The sequence below is a fragment of the Gorilla gorilla genome, chromosome 19, assembly GCF_029281585.2.
Source record: "Gorilla gorilla gorilla isolate KB3781 chromosome 19, NHGRI_mGorGor1-v2.1_pri, whole genome shotgun sequence".
Taxonomy (NCBI): domain Eukaryota; kingdom Metazoa; phylum Chordata; class Mammalia; order Primates; family Hominidae; genus Gorilla; species Gorilla gorilla.
Genome location: NC_073243.2, coordinates 33,044,056 through 33,061,204, shown reverse-complemented (window position 1 = coordinate 33,061,204; position 17,149 = coordinate 33,044,056). Strand labels below are relative to the sequence as shown.

Below are 17,149 nucleotides of genomic sequence, written 5' to 3'. Positions count from 1 at the left end.
TGTATTCTTAATTTGTTTCTAATTTGCATGGCTTTGCACACAGTATATTTTGGGTTCAAGTAAACATTTACCATTTGCTCCAAAGCACTACGCTAGCACCACACAACAGGACAAGCTCATAGATAACTATATCAGTGACAAAAAACAGCCCCCATGAGAAGTTCAAACACCAGACTATAAGGACACTACCACAAAATCACTTCCTAAAGGCCTGGCTTTCCCCAGAATAACAAAGTAACGATTAATGCCACTGTGCAAGATGAAATACACTCTTTTCATTCAAGCTCTAATAGCCTAGACAACAGTCATTCTTCTTGCTGCTTTGGCAACTGGCTCAACTCACTGCTGGCCTGCAGAGAGACTGCCAGCTTTAGATCAATAAGTCCTGTGATCTTTAATACAGAACAGAAGCCACAACCCAACTGATTCTTTCTGTAGTCATCAATCAGGGTTTGACTCCAGCTTATCTCTTGACCCACCGGGAGATGAGCTGTCTGCCACACATCCCCTGGAGAGAAATGAGAAGGGTTGTATAAAGCAGGCACCGGCAGAAGTCAGGGAAACCAGTGAAAGGGATTTCCAGGAGGAACTGTGTTCTCTGTCCCAGAGGAGGCACACGAATTCCACCCGAAAATGGTCAGCTGTCAAGGATTCCAGAGGAAGCACACTCTCCCCTAGATAGCAGGCCAAGTGGTAAAGCCTGAAGGTCAATTTCAAGAGACACATCCTCAGCCAGGCTGGGAGGAGGGCCCAGAGTGGGCGGATGAAACCTAGCAAGCAGCAAGCAATAAAGTCTCCGCAGATCAGAGTTTGCGAATTTAAATAACATTTCTTGATTTTGCAAATTCTCTTTGGCAACTTTTAATCTTGAATTAACCTCCTATAACTATTCTAAATTTTAAAACTCCCTTGTAATTGTAAATCTCTTCTTGTTTGTGAATTAACCAAGAAGTTAAATAAGACAGATAAACAAACAGCAATGCTTTGAGTTACCAGCCTAGAAGTGGCTGTGTGGCTTACCATCCTGGTTTTCTTTTCTTTTTTTTTTTTTCTTTTTGAGATACAGTTTCGCTCGTCACCCAGGCTGGAGTACAGTGGCGCAGTCTCGGCTCACTGCAACCTCGTCTCCTGGGTTCAAGCGATTCTCCTGCCTCAGCCTCCCAAGTAGCTGGGATTACAGGTGCCTGCCACCACGCCCAGCTAATTATTGTATTTTTAGTAGAGATGGGGTTTCACCATGCTGGCCAGGACTACCCTGGTTTTCTAAGTGCAGCCCACTGTAAGACCTGGTTTCCTTGGTTGGGGCCCATGGCAACAGAGTTGCAATTCTCCAAATGGAGTTGGACAGTGGCAGAGACCCTGTGTGCAGGACTTCATCCTACTCCTGTTGCTACAGTGATCAAACGTGACCTTCCAGTCACACCTGCAGCATTCTATACGTACGTACACACACACACACACACCCCTCTACAAACAGAGGGTAAGTCTGATGAGGTCCAAGTCACACATCCCTCTGAAAAGGCGGGGACTGGGCTGCAAAACGAGGGTAGGCTCCTAGCTGCTGGTAAGGAAAGGGGCAACTTCAAGCCTATTTTTTCCACAGTCATCTTGATTCTTCTGGGGAAGCTGAGCTATTGGGGCCATCGTCCAACTTCAGAGGGCACCACTCACACAGAATCCAATGTGAAAGGAGCCCCATCTGCTGAGCAAAGTGGCAGTCCTGCCTCCTACCCACCCCCAAACCTGAACAAGCCTGTCTTCACCACCAACTTTAAGGAGCCAGTTTGATTTTGCTACATCTCCATTTTCTAACCTATATATAATCTCAAGATAGCCTCAACTACATACAAGTTATTTGGCAACACTTCTACAGACTTTTCTGCCTACAAATATCTCAGAGAGAGCACTGGATTAGGAGTCGGAAGCCGTATCTTCATTTATGTCATTCATTCACCAAACAAATGCATGTTAAGTACCTAATACAATGCAGGCACCCAAGGTATGAAGGTGAACAAACAAGACAGACAAGAGCCCCTGGCCTCACGGGGCTTTAGCCAAGTTATTCAGTGTCCTAAACTGAAATTAAGGGGCTTAGACAAGAAGCTCTGTGAAGTCTCTCCCAGCTTTCCTATTCTCCACTCTCTGCATTGGCGCCAAGAGGGGACTGAAGCATTCTGGAATGTTCCGCCTCCCTGAACAGATGCTATTTTAACTCCACTTACATATAGACATATAGGTCGGGTTGCGGCCATGTGACTTCTCTCCATTCTGCCAACCATAAACTACACATTTTCATCCCAGAGTTATTAAACTAATCGGTGCCCTAGTCCAGAAGGCCCACTGGCATGCACATCTCAGGCTCCATGGCACAGGGACCCTCATAGCCCCATTCCTTCCAATGAGGAAATCTGGTTCCTTCAGATGCAAACTAAAGAAAAACAGGAGCAGGGCTGCCAAGCCTTCCTCACATGCTGCCTGGGTTTGTTTATTTCTTCTTCATCAACTCACATCATTTCTGACACTGCACTTCAACATCCTGAACACAGCCAGGGAAAAAAGCTTTTAAGAGGCATTGAAGTGCAGCCAACTTCTGATTAGCCACAGTCCTGAAGGAAAGGAGCAGCACGTGGCCAAAGCAAGAGGACTCTTGCATCCGCGTAGAGAAGGGCGAAGATTCACGTACAGGATACGGAGAAGCCTTAAGGGATCAAGTGCACATTCTTCCCTCTCCACGCCCCACCCCCAGCAATTCCCTTTAGACATTTCAGGAGAACCCCTGGCTGGAGTCTTGCCTTCTGGGAGTTTCTGAGGGCACCTCATCCAACAGAAAGGGAGGTGTCTGCAGTCTCCATCATCAACTGGCAGGGGAAAATACCAGCTCCTGAATCAATGAGGGGAACAGATTTGTATAAGCACGATACGAACCTAAGCTATGATTAAATGTACTTAACAGTAGGTAGGGTCTTCATGAGCACATCTCAAGAGAAGTTTTTTTTTCTTCAGAGCTAGGTTGAAATACAGTAAGCAGGCCTGGCGCAGTGGTTCACGCCTGTAATCCCAGCACTTTGGGAGGCTGAGGCAGAAAGATCACCCGACGTCAGGAGTTCGAGACCAGCCTGGCCAACATGGTGAAACCCCATCTCTACTAAAAATACAAAAATTGGCCAGGCATGATGGTATGCGCCTGTAATCCCAGCGACTCAGGTGGCCGAGGCAGGAGAACTGCTTGAACCCGGGAGGCAGAGGTTGCAGTGAGCCGAGATCGCACCACTGCACTCCAGCCTGGGCAACGAGAGCGAAACTCCATTTCAAAAAAACAAAGAACAACAACAAAAAACAAATATAGTAAGCAGAAATGTATGCAGTAGAGAGGGAGAAGATGAGGACAAGAAAGCCATCAGACATGAGACAGTAAGGGTGTGAATGAAGACGGACGTGGGAAAGGCTGGGCCCCAGCAAGACTCCTGACGAGGTAGTGGATGCCTTGTCCTTTCAGATGATATGCACAGGCCCTCGAAGTTAACCAGCATCTGCCTAGGGCTGTGTCAGACACTCTAAAAGCCCTTCCTATCCTCCCCTCTCCAGCCTCCCTCACTTTCCCTGTCTCCCCTGGTCACTTTGCTTCCCTCCCCACAGAAAGAAACCAAGCTGCTTTTGGGAAATGGTGCCAGCTGGTGGCTAGTACAAAGAACTGTTTCTCACCACTACTTCTCTCTCCTTTCTCTTAAAGAAACCTTTATTGCTCTCCTCCTCATCCTTTTTCCTCTGTTTCTACTAATTTTGATCACAGAAAGCTTAATTTCAAAGTTAGAATCCAGATTCCCCACTTCCCTACAAGGAGACCTCGGGCAAGTCACAGGACCTCTCTTTGCCTCACTCCCTCTCTGCAAACATGAACAGAAATACCTGCCTACTCAGCAGGGCATTTATGAAGCCCTGGATAGCTACTTCCACTCTGAACAGAACTGCATTCACCTGACAGAAGGCACAGCTCTCACTGACTCTCTGCTAACTCTACCATGTGCTTTGACACTCCGAATAATGCTCAACTCAAAGGAATTTGTCCGATGACCACTATGCTGCAAATAAAACAAGTCAACAGCAGAGGACCCACAAGCCTTCCTCAGAAGCAAAAGACAAAGTCCCAACTCTGCAGGAGCTCATTTCTCTGGTGGATTTCTTCATTTTCAGATGGAATGCCATGTTCCTGAGTAGCTGGCCGAGTCCTACATCAGGACTTATAGCAACTAACCTCTCACTGTGGCAGGAGACACCACCTGTTCCTGACCACAGTGCCCTGAAGGGTTACTGTGCCTCCCGGCCCCTCCCTTGGCACACTGGAAATTGAGCTCTCGTTTTACCAGGAGAGACGTGGACAGGCCCTGTGTGGCTCTGCTGATCCCAAAATGCCATCTTGCTGTGATAAAGATCTCAAAAGGGCTAATGAAATTATCTCCTCTGCCTTTCATTCCTCAGTAACAACCACAAAATTAGATAAAATGACCCCCTGCTCCTCTAATTTAAGGCCTACTTTATTACCTTCTACCCCAATTCTCTCTCTTTTAAACGGATATGAGACCCTGAAGACCCACAGGCCAATGGGATTAGTAATTGCTGGCTTCTTCCTCCTGGCCTGTTCTCCAGAGAGAATGTCTCCTTCCCCCAGGGTGGGGTCACAATCAGTTCAATCTTCATGCTTCAGAGACATCCCCTTTGAACAAGATCAGATGTTTCCCCACCCCTCCCTGGTGCTCCGCTCAAAGGAGCAGCAGCCCCTTCTCACTCAGAGTATTGGCGTCAACTCAGCCAGAAAGGCAATGGCAAAAAGGAGGAGGTCAGCATGGTTAATTGTCCACCAGCCTAAAACACAGGCCCACTCAAACCAGCACCTTGGGAGGGCTGGTCACCCCCATAAAATGTTAAGTGCACTTTGAACCCAGGAACAAGGAGAATGAGAACTATTTTCCCCAGCCTGCTGGGCTGCAAGGAGAGCTTCAGCTGTTTGTTTTCTTTTTCAAATTGTGGCCATAAAGGGAAGAAGGACTTCTCTGCAGTCATGTCAAGCAAGTAGATGAAATGCAGGCGAGGTGAGCCCTGAAGCTTGGCCATTAGGAAATAAAGTCAGGAAAGATAAGCATCAATGGAGGAGGTCTGAAGGGAGCCAACCAAGTCTTCCCCAGATTTGAAGAAGAAACCTGAGAAAACAGGATTTCAGAAGCCTGAGACATTGCTCAATATAAGAATGATTTATAGGGAAAAGGGGGAAAAGGAATCATAGAACGCAGAATATTTACTCTTTAACATTAAAAAAGATGCATGAGGACTTTTTTCCAGTCTTTTGCCTATTTGGAAATATTACTCCTATTAACTACTTATCCAAAGGACTTCCTTCTTAAAAAGGCCCATAGTGTTAAAAAGATGCTAAGGAACAGGAAACAGTCATTTCTTAACTGAAACGGGACATGATAGTGATAAAACAATACCTCCAATCTTTCTGTAAGGGAAAAAGTCTAAGATATTCAATTTAAAATCAACTTTTCCTGGAAACAAGTACCTGTACGTTTTCCTGAAATCAACAACAAAACCCCTACAGTAGGTAAGACAAACTGGTCACCCAATCACAGCTGACAAGCTACCTGGTCCAAGTAAATGATGGCTCCTAAATTATGCATTGATTGTGCTCTGGAAATGGAATAGAGCAAACTCTTCCCAGAGATGTCAATATATGCATGCAGCTTTGCAATGAAACTTGAAAGGCTGTTTCAGAGACTTTGCTTCCTCTTTAAGGAACTACAGCTAAAGATAAAGGCTTCACCTGAAAAAAAAAATCCACAAAGGCTGAGGGAGGATGTGCCATGTATTAATCTTTGTACTAATACCTGGTTCCCAGGCATTTCAGCAATAAAGGAAACTGCGATGCAGAGCCCAGTATGCTAATGGCACTGGAGTCCCAGATCAGGAGACAAGCTGCTGTGTCTGCTAGTTGCCTTTGCTCTGATTTCTCCCAAATGTTAACCCTGGACACAAGGGGCCCATGTTGGACAGTGTCTTTGGATCAAGGCCAATCTATAAAAGCAGCTGTATTAAAAATACACGCACACCCTGACATACAAATTCAACTGATAAGGCTCTAGCAGTCCCATCTTCAGAAATAGTAAACATTTCACTGAATGAAAACGCAGTACCTTATTAACAAGTCCAAAACACGTATGACAAGTTCAGAAGCTTTAAGGAGATTCAGGAACTAAACCACTTCTTGGACTACTTGGGGTAGTCAAGATTCAACTAGCGACCTCTGTGAAGTGAGCCTGAACACACACCTCGTGAGCCCCTACATGGAGCTGGGCAGCTCAATAACTTGAGGGTTTGACCTACTTCATCATGGTTGCTGCTTTTCCTAACATGATCAGAACTGCATTGTAAAACAAGAGGGGGTCTGAGGATCAGATATCTCCTAGAAGCTCGGTAAACTGCAGCTCACTATGAAGTGGCCGGCACTCTCCCTGCATGGGGCAGTGTGGAGACCAGACTCCCCACAAATGCCCTGCAGCAGCTTCTTCAGGGATGGTGTGACACAAACATTCAGTAACATCTCAAGTTCCAAAGACTGCTAAAACCCATGCATATTTTAACATCTGGGCTTTTTCATTTCAATGTATTTTCTTAGCTTATTTTTCAAGTATGATAGACAAACTGATTCCATGGAGACTAGACATTCTTGGGCAAAGCTGAAATCCTCCTTCTATCCAACCCCTGGGAAACTTGAAGACCATGAAGAGGGTCAGCTGGGAGTCAAGGTTCCTTTACTGCCTTGTCTTTCATTCAATTCTCCTTCAGGAAGCTGTACAGCTGGGACTCAGCACCAAGCAGAAGAAACCATGGGGAAGTGACTACTTTTACATGGCACTTACTGTCTGGGAACCTCTACTAGGTTGTGGAAAGCACACACAGAAACCAGAAGACAAATTCTTTTGCTTTAGTGCTGCAAACACCCAGGATGGCAACTGGAAGGCTGAACAATGTGTAGTGTTAACGCAAAAGCAGAATAAGGCGGGGGCAAAACCTCAAGACCACATTCTCCTAGTGACAGTAGTCTTTGGCTAGATTTAAGTGCCACCCCAGGCATCAGAGAATTCAGCCACCCAGCAGCTCCTGAAAGGACTCAACTCTCATTTTGGCTCCAACATTCAGGTGATCCACTGCCCTGAGGGTTTCTACTCCCAACCCATGGGATAATGCGAGATCAACTCAAGCCAATCCGGGTACCTCTCAAAGCACCCAACTTACTAAGAAGAGTAAGGAAAACTCAAGTGCACTGATTTAAAAGTGTCGTATCAAAATGATTTAAACCTAAACTGTGCTTTAAAACAAATGCTCAAGCCACTGAGGCATATTTTAATCTCCTTCAGGTTGCCCATTGGGAAAGTCTACTGTTTGTTCCCTATTGCCTTTACGTTTAGATAATGCTCAATCCTATGGTGGTCTGCATGCCAATGGCAGGGTTGCCTGGGGCTTCCAGAGTCTAGTTGACAACTCTGTGTCTCTCCAAGGGAAGCCAAGGGGTCTGGCTGCTCATGGCCACAGGTTGCCATTTAGTGCATTACTGCTCTGTGACCTAGCACAACTTACGCTACTTGGGACGAACATTCTTCCACTTATTGAAAATCTGCTCCACGCCAGAAACCATGCTAGGTGGGAGATGGTACCAAAAGGAACTCACAGACAAGAGGAAAAAGATGTGCACAAACAAGTACGTAAAGCTCACCATGACAAGCCCAATGTGTTGTGTGAGCACAGAGAAGTGGCCATTCATTTTGCTGCGAAGCAAAAAAAGGTTACACTCTGAAAAGCCTCTCATTCAGACAGTTGATAAACAGGTGAAATTTGGGGCCAGGTGTGGTGGGTTATGCCTGTAATCCCAGTACTTTGGGAGGCCAACGCAGGCAGATCACTTGAGGTCAGGAGTTCAAGACCAGCTTGGCCAATATGGCAAAACCTTGTCTCTACTAAAAATACAAAAATTAGCTGTGTGTGGTGGCACGTGCCTGCAGTCCCAGCTACTCAGGAGGCTGAGGCAGGAGAATGGCTTGATCCTGGGAGATGGAGGTTGCAGTGAGCCAAGATCATGCCACTGCACTCCAGCCTGGCCTACAGAGCAAGACTCCATCTCAAAAAAAAAAAAAAAAAGAAAAAAGAAAAAAAGAAATTTGGGCTGGATCTTAAAGGAGGAAAAGGAATTCTAAAGCACCGACCTAAACAGAAGAGAAAAGGGTGTTGAAACAAAGGAAAGAGGGCTGAGTAATGAGAAAGCCAGCCATGCCCAGGAGCAAGCCAGCAAGGTAAACATCTTTATCAGGCCACTCACAACAGCCACAGGGACCAATTTACACCTTTCTTAGAGAAGATGCTGCCCCACATTTAAGGATTTTCTTTCTATTGAATGAGAACATCGGGTGGTTATCAGAGTGCATTGTCATATCTAGGTATAAGGACAACCCACCTGGCTGTGAGCAGTCCCAGGTCCCTCACTTGCATGAGGTGCTTCTTAACAAAATGCAGAAACCATAGGCCAGCTGTCAACTCAAGAGTCTGCTTCCCAACTCACCTGAAAAACAATTGGAAAAAGTCATTTTTATTATTAACAGGAGTAGCCAGTCTTTCGATGGTTCCAACAGAAACCTGCAGTCTATGGCTAAGCTCTTTGGTCTCAGAGCAGAAAAGAAGGCTAGTGTTACCTGGCCAAGGGGCTGGATCAAACAGACCTAGGTGACAATGCTAGTTTACAACTCAGTGACAGGGTAACTGCAGCCAGGTAGCTAACCTACCTGTGCTTCAGTTTCCTCCCCTGCAATACCTACCTCAGAATGATTAGGAAGGTCTTCTATATGCCAGGTACCTTCTATATGCCTGGAAATGCCTGCATAAACATGTGATGGGTTCCCTGCCCTCAGGGAGCTTACAGTCCACAAAGAAAAATAAATAGGTCGCATTCACGACTTTGATGCAGCTGATAGGAGCTGAAGGGAGGAAAATACAAGGGTATATATGAGCCTTTGCAGAGGCACCAGCTGATTTCAGAGGCATCAAAGGAAGCTCCTCAGAGCAAGTGAGGGCTAAAATGAGGAGGTGGCCAAATTAGAGGGCAAGCAAAGAGCATGCCAGGCAAAAGGAACAGCAAGACGGGGGGGTCCTGGAAGCAAGAACACAGTTCACAAAAGAAAGAAGTTGGTGCCCACTGAAGCATTTCAGGTCACAAGAGGCCTTCTTGCAGCTGCTTTAGGAGAGTTTGGACTTTACCTTAAGGCTAATGCAAGCTCTGACACAGGAGAGGAGACTGTGATGGTTCAGACAGCTTTCAGCAACACCAGAGAGGAGAATAAACTGGAAGGAGGCAACGACACCCCATCTGAGCTGCCCCAAATGCCACATCCTGGTCTGTTGTGAGAGGACAGAAAGACAACCCTCATGGTCAGAAGTGAAGCTGAGCTCCCTCCAGCATCTCCAGTGAACCACTGCTTCTGAAGCCCAGGTTCCTCCAGCATGAGGTGGTTCCTGCCAGGCAGACACCAGCTCAGTGCCACTGCCTCAGGGGCAGAGTCTGCCTGCCTCAACACACCCCCACCAAATGCCTGGGTGGCACCGTGTAGTGCAGCAGCATCACCTGGGAACATGTCAGAAACACAAAGTCTCCACCATCCCAGACCTAGGGACTCAGAATCTCTGGGGTGGGACCCACATTCAGTGTTTTCACAAGTCCTCTGGGTGACGGTGATGCTTGCTAACGGCAAGTCCTGGGGGACAGAGTACAGAGATGGCCCAGCCTGCTAACCCAGCAGCAACTCTGTGCTCAAGGCCTCACACTCCATAGTGCTTTGAAGCCCATTTCTGTTATAAAAAATACACAAAGCTGGTTTTTACGCATGGCACCATTCCTAGTCCTGTGGACCAATGGAGTAGGGGACTGAGCCACCTTCAGGGTAGGGAGGTGGAGATGGGAGTGCAGGCAAGGCCCTTCCTCTTCTCCTGGGCCCTCATCTGTTTTAGGACAGGCAAAGGGAACTCGAGCTTCAAGGAAAGAGAATGCATGCTTCTCCTTTTAGACATTTCTCCTCCCACCTAGATACAGAATCTGACCACTCCATAAATGAAACAGTGAGGTCGCCCTGGAAGGCTCCATGTGGTTTTATTAGAGAGTCAAGTTTCTTCCTGGAGAGTGAAATGAACTCTGTGGTTACAAAGACACCAAGGCCCAGGAGCCATAAAGTAATTCAGGATTCAGAAGAGCCCAGTTTATCTGCCTCTTTCTTTGAATATCTATCTTCTCCTTACAAAAAGAAAAAAGATTACCCCCCACACACAAAAAAAGCATATTTCTGTAAACAGCAGACAAGTTCTCACATTCTTGTTTGTGTTTTTATAGCTCTTGCTTTCTTTACAAAAGGGGTTAGGGGGCGGTGGGGAGGCCAAAGCATCAAAATAGCACTCAGGTCATGAAGGGAGATGATGCTCCACTCAGCTCCCAGGGCCTGCCCCCAACACCAATGCCACCGTGAGGGTGGCTGTGCTGCAGGAACTCACAGGAAGTCATGCGTGGTATGGGGGCAGTGAGGACGCTGTATTCTCAGTGCACCTCAAGTAGTGCTGCAGAAAACCCAACTGCCTCCCCAGGTTCGGGCAGCACACTGTGTTTGCATGCTGCAGCCCTCTGGCCTCCCCACCTGCCCCTGTGCCTATGGTCCCACGCCTCCAAAGGCCTTCCATGGCCAAACACACTGCCACACCTGCTAGCCCTCAACGATCATGGCTCTTCCACCTGTCTCTCCCCACTAGACTGTGAGCTTTCCAAGGGGTGTAATAAGCATGTGTTGAATAAATGACTGAATACATAGCCATATGGACTCACCTGGAATAAGAGTTTCAGGCCTGCATTCCATCCCCTCACCCTTTCCAATCCAAAGAGGCAAAATGATTTGCCCAAGGCCGCACAGCAAGCTAATGGCACAGGAAGGTCAGCGAGGCAGAACAGACAGTTCTTATCAATTTCTGCCTTTCACAGGCTGTGTTCCCATCTTTCCTGAGTACCATGCCCCCTTGAGGACAAAGACATTTTATTTGTGATAAGAATGGAGTCATTTTTTGTGTGTTTCATTTCAAGAACATGGAGGAACATCTTATGAATCTTAGAATGTGGGGCACTAAGCCCAATCTAGGGACACAGCAGGGACGCCAGGGGAAGAAGAGTCGGGAAATGGCTGTGAGCCGTGGAGTGGGTCAGTTCTTCACAGACATTCCCAGAGTTCTGGTCCCTCGGGAGTGCTTCTGTGTAAGTCCTCTGTCGGTTCTGGTTTACTCCGGCAGCAGAGACAAGAGAATCTCCCAACCCATCCCCACTCTGTTCTCAAAACATACTCCACCACTTACGCAAGCTTTGGCTTTGGCAGCAGAATGCCCAAGTTCAGTTTCTTTTTGCCAGCCAGAGGCTGAGAACTCTGCAAATGTAATGACTCTTTGCAGATACGACAGAGAAAGCATGCACTAATGCACATTACCTAGGTGGCATGCAATCTCAGGAGAGTCAAGCCCTTCTCTTCAAGTCCTCTGGGAAAGACGCCCCCAACACTCCCACCGCCCCCTCTTCCCCCAGGAAAAAGGGACGGTTTCTGCTGCTGGCCAAGCTCACCTGCTAAGCAGGTACAGAAAACGGATCATTTTCCGAGTCTTGGATTTAGCTTCTCTCTCACAACCAAACTGACTTTAAAAAACAAAACTGGCCAGGCACAGTGGCTCACGCCTGTAATCCCAGCACTTTGGGAGGCCCAGGCGGGCGGACCACGAGTTCAGGAGATCGAGACCATCCTGGCTAACACGGTGAAACCCCGTCTCTACTAAAAAATACAAAAAATTAGCCAGGCGTGGTGGTGGACGCCTGTAGTCCCAGCTACTTGGGAGGCTGAGGCAGGAGAATGGCATGAACCCAGGAGGCAGAGCTTGCGGTGAGCCAAGATCGCGCCACTGCACTCCAGCCTGGGTGACAGAGCGAGACTCCGTCTCAAAAACAAACAAACAAACAAACAACAACAAAAAGCAACCAACCAACCAAAACAATCCTAGGTACAATTATGGTGATTAGTCTTAGTTTTCATATATAGATCACCTGGCTTTTCATTACAACTAGTATGTGAAATGGCCACATTAGAAGTGTGCCAAATGCATCGTAAATTATATTAAAGTTCCCATCACACACACACACACACGCACACACACAAACACCAATTAAATGAATGGGAACAAGTTCTGCCTAGTGCCCTCCCAGGCATCCTGTGCTCTTCTTGAGCTGCCTGGACACCTGGTGCCTGAGGCTGCCGTCTGTGGCCCTGCATCCTGCTCTGCCCTCCTTGAAGAGTGCCCCACACTCCACCCTATCAGAGTCCACTCCTGCATACTCTGATCCTGAGAAGCATTCTATTAAGTTATTCCTGTTAACGTATAAATCACAAATGCATTGCCTGTCCTCTGTGTGCTTACACGTCTAACAAGAGGCTTAAAGGGAAACACTTCACCCAATTTCTCTAATGGTAGAATTATAAGTACAACAGTAAGTGAATTCCACCTTTTGGGTTAAGGAGCTCCTTCTATATCCAGCTGATCCCCCCACACTGACCATTTCCTACTTCATTGGTTTCACAAGCTGACTTTGCCCCTAAGGTAAGGCTGAGATGGATCCTGCATCTTTAGGAATAGAGGTTAATTTTCATACAATTGTGGAAGGGCAAACTCCTTAACCTTCCAATTCACCTGGATCAGAACCAAGCTGGTCTGTGGAGGATGGGGCCCCTTCTTCATCCATTTCTGGTCATCCATTACTTAACAACGCTCATTATCTCCAGTGTCTGAACCAAAGTAGGAAAGAGTGGGAAAATCACTATCAAGACATTCTTAAAGACTTCTCTACAGAGGCCCAAAGCTTATATAGTCCAGTATCTTTGAGCACTTAATAATCAGTGTCTGTAAAACCTTCCTAAAAATAAAGGCTTCACAGAACTGACTTCTTACACCATTAACAAAGGCCTCTCTGATTTGGCTCCATCCAAGATAAGAGCCTCTCTGTAAAAGCAAAAGCATGTGTTAAGACAAAAAGTGAAGTGGATCCAATGGGACAGAAGACAGCCCTTCACAAGCAAGTATCTAAGAGGCCAAGAAATAAACAGGCAAGGGTGTCCCTCAGACATGGCCAATATCACAAGCTCAGACAGACAGGTTTCTAAACTGATACTTCTCTAAATTGGTTTTTCTAGAGCCTTCCTGATCATAAGAACCACCTAGAAGCTTTGTTTAAAAGATACAGATTCCCAGGACCCACTCCAGACCTATGAAGCCAAAACCCCAGGTAGGGTCTGGTCACATATGTCTAGCTAGCACCTTAGCAGAGTGTCAGGCAAGTTTCAGAAATAATGCTCCAAATGAAACAACAGGCAACCTTTTAAAAGCTTTGTAATTACATAACCTTGAAGTTATAGGGTATGTGGGAAAATGCAGGTTTAATGGAAGGAAGTTAGAGCCTTCCTAATCTAGTTAAACTTATGGAATATAACCAAGATGTAATGAGGAAATCATTTTAACTTACTTGGGGGGAGGGGGGGAAGCCTTCCCCTATACCTTTACCATATCTCAACTGGAAGAGCTCATAACCTCCCTGCCCTAAAGGATTAAGGGCATCCCTGCACAGTGGCTCCCAACAGCTATTAAAGGCCCAAATGGAAGTGCCAGGGCTGAGGGCTCGCAGTCTCATCCTGATAGAGGCCAGCCCTAAGTAGCAGGTGACCAACTTCAAGTCAGACCTCACAGGCCCTCCTGGCATGCACGGTTCAGCCCTGACAGGTCTCAGCCGCCAGCTGCCTATTCCATAGTCTCTTTCATGCTCCAGTTTAATGTGAGGCCTTGCTATTCAAAGTGAGCTCCACGGGAGTAGCAGGGGAAGCATCATGGAGAGAGCTTGTTAGAGATGCAGAATCCTAGGCCCTACCCAGCCCTGCTGTATCAGTCTGTATTTTAACAGGATTCCAGCCAATTCTTGGGCACAGTCAAGCTTGAGAAGCCCTCCTGATGGGGTAGGGACTTCTACCCACAACTCTGGAACATCAGCCTCCCCACTCGGGCACCAGCCTCTCAGAGGCCTTCCTCCCTCACACTGTTCACTCAAGTCTTGTCAGTGCTGGTTTGTCTTGGGGCCAGATCACCATCAGCAGGACCCAATGAATAGCTGACAACCCAAAGCCCAGTTTTTAGGAAGTTAAAAGGAGGCAATAAGGGCCGGGCGTGGTGGCTTACACCTGTAATCCCAGCATTTTGGGAGGCCCAGGCAGGTGGATCACGAGGTCAGGAGATCGAGACCATCCTGGCTAACATGGTGAAACCCCATCTCTACTAAAAATACAAAAAAATTAGCCAGGCATGGTGGCAGGCGCCTGTAGTCCCAGCTATTCGGGAGGCTGAGGCAGGAGAATGGTGTAACCAGGGAGGCAGAGCTTGCAGTGAGCCGAGATGGCACCACTGCACTCCAGCCTGGGTGACAGAGCGAGACACCGTCTCAAATAATAATAATAATAATAAATAATAAATTAAAAAACATAAAAAAGGAGGCAGTAAGTTCTGATTGTGTCTCACATTCTCATCTGGCTCTAACATCTGCCTCCCTTCGAGGGCAGGACTACAGACCTCGTGATCGTAAATCAGCAGAGACAATCCAAAGTCAAACAATACCATGGAATGCTGGCTCTTTGGTTCCAGCACAATGTTAATGAGGTCGAGGTCACGGGTATGATTAGCTTCCTCTGTATCTTGGCACAGACTCCAACCCTCTGCCCTCCGGCCGCCTGCAAAGGCTGACGCACCCTTGGTTACTAAGAGGACTGGAGGAGAATGACAAGGGGGGGCTAACAGAGCAGCACCAGTTAATGACTCAAAGAACCTGAGTGGCTGACGGGCTGCATGTATCAAAGAACGACTTGTGGCCCAGAGGGAAGGCTGACAAGACAGATGACCGGGTCAGAATTCAAAACTATCTGGACAGGCCAAACATGCCAGAACTGAGAAAGCTGAAATTTCACAAGAAGAAATGAAAGTCTCATGATCAAGGTTTCAAAAATCAAATATACACATCCCAAACTAGAGGAAATCTAATTGGATGGCAGTTATTAAGTTTTTAAAATTTTTTAAAACATTCAAGTTTTGTTGACCAATATGGATATTAAGAAAGCCAGAAGCCTCTTAGGACCAGAAGTCTAGTTTCCAGACCAAAAGGAGCAGTGGTTCTTGCCTAACATGGCTGGTCAGACTATCCTAAAAGGCCCCCCAGCCACCTGTCCACACAGGTGTATACACAAACTCTCACACCTTCCCACCACCACCACCATTTGGGTTCTTATTATTCAGTGTGGCCTCTTCACCCATACTGTCCCTGACTACAGCTCTTTTTGGCTTGGTAACATAGTGTAAACATTTCACACATCAGCTTAGTTCCCTCTCATGCTGCCCTTTCTTTACAATACACTTAAGCACAAGCTGGGAAAAACAAACAAACAAACAAACAAACAAAATGCATAAATAGTCAAGACAACCTAAGCACACCCACTTACCAAAAAGATTCAGATCAAAAAGGACTTACAGTCACCAGTTTAAGCCGGCACACTATGCTACGAATTACAGCATGAATCCATGCAGAGTCAGTAATTAAGTCAGTAATTATGAGTTTTCACTGCAGAAGAACCCTGAAAGGCCCACTGTAAGAAGGAGCAAATGAAAGAGTATCTGTTTAGACATACCTCTCTAGAATGTAGAATCATCTTCTAAGAACGGACAGTTGGCCATTTAAAAAAAAACAAATGTGATTTTAGATTGTTTTTAAAGTTGTGAGCCATGTTTTTCTTACGTGTCTATTTAATATACAAGTGTTAGTCATTTACAAATACAAAAACACTGCTTACTGGTAAGTTTGTAATTCCCAGACTATCCAGTCTGTTATTTTTAATTCAGAAAATGTGTTCTCTATGAGCAAGAGAAAGTTAATTTTTTAAGAAGTTATTTTGCCCTTAATAAGTGTGTGCCATGCACCACTTATCTGAAGATTGAATGAGGCTCCTGTGAATGCAATTACAGCCTTCCTTAAACAACTGGCTAAATGCCTTAAAACTAGAAAACATGTGAAATTCAGTCCAATTGCAGCCTGCCCCAGGAGAAAGGAAGCTTGAACTCCAGGTGCCCCGACAACACAGCACAGTGTGGAAAGAAAGAAAATGCTGAACAATAGAATCAGGAGAGGAAAAAGAGTCCCTCTTAATTTTCCAGGCAATATTATTTAGCAACAATATTTCTTGTTGCTAAAGAAATATTTAAGATCTCACTGCTGGTTAAGGTTCAACTGAACAGTGAAATTAAAAAAAAAAATCAAACATGCCAGTACAGCACTTATTTAATTCAGTATTTCTTATCAATCAGGTTTATTTCAGTACTTCTTATCAATACAACAGAAACACCTCTCAAATCACACTTAAAATGTTTATGAAAACATACCAAACATACCCATTATAAGGGGTGGGGTCTTCCCTATCATTCAGAGGAAACTGCCCCATTCTGGATTTGGGTCGCAACCCCCAGTCCTAGTTACATTCCTGCAGCCTTCCAGTATTTATAACTATATCAACAATGAGTAGGAATGTCAGTTCTGTTTAAAGACAGGAACTGCCTTACAAAGGATGCACCATGGACGTAAAGCGATGTATGATGTTGTGACCAAATCCACTGATCCAGTTTTGTACAAAAACCAAAATACTTCCCCAGCTCTTTAGTTCTCATTTCAAAAAGTAACATACTACTTGTAGAAAATCTGAGAAACAGAAAAATAAAGAAAAAAAATTAGTCACTCATAGCCCCATTAAGATAACCAGTTAAAATTTTAGTCTCTGTCCTTCCAACCCTGTTAAGCAGGCAAGGATGAGGTGAGGTGTTATTGCTGGTTACACAGACTAACAATGATTAATCATCCCCACTGGACTTACCCTAAATCCACAGCAGTAAGAGGAGTAATGGTTGTGCCTGCAATTCAACAAGCATTCACTGGGGCCTGCTTGGCACACTCTCATTTATGCCACAA

At 46.0% G+C, this 17,149-nt stretch overlaps 1 protein-coding gene across 2 annotated transcripts in view; it reads right to left on the bottom strand.

Annotated features, from left to right (window-relative positions):
* LHFPL2 (LHFPL tetraspan subfamily member 2) overlaps positions 1–17,149 on the bottom strand; it is a 163,099-nt gene that overhangs the window by 138,272 nt on the left and 7,678 nt on the right. Inside the window, exon 1 of one of the 2 annotated variants that reach the window (XM_031003206.3) lies at positions 8,501–8,605. The exons of the other annotated variant lie outside the window; for it this stretch is intronic. The gene's annotated coding sequence lies outside the window, so the exon portion shown is untranslated. Of the gene's footprint in view, positions 1–8,500; positions 8,606–17,149 lie in introns of those variants that run through there. 2 annotated transcript variants of the gene reach the window in all.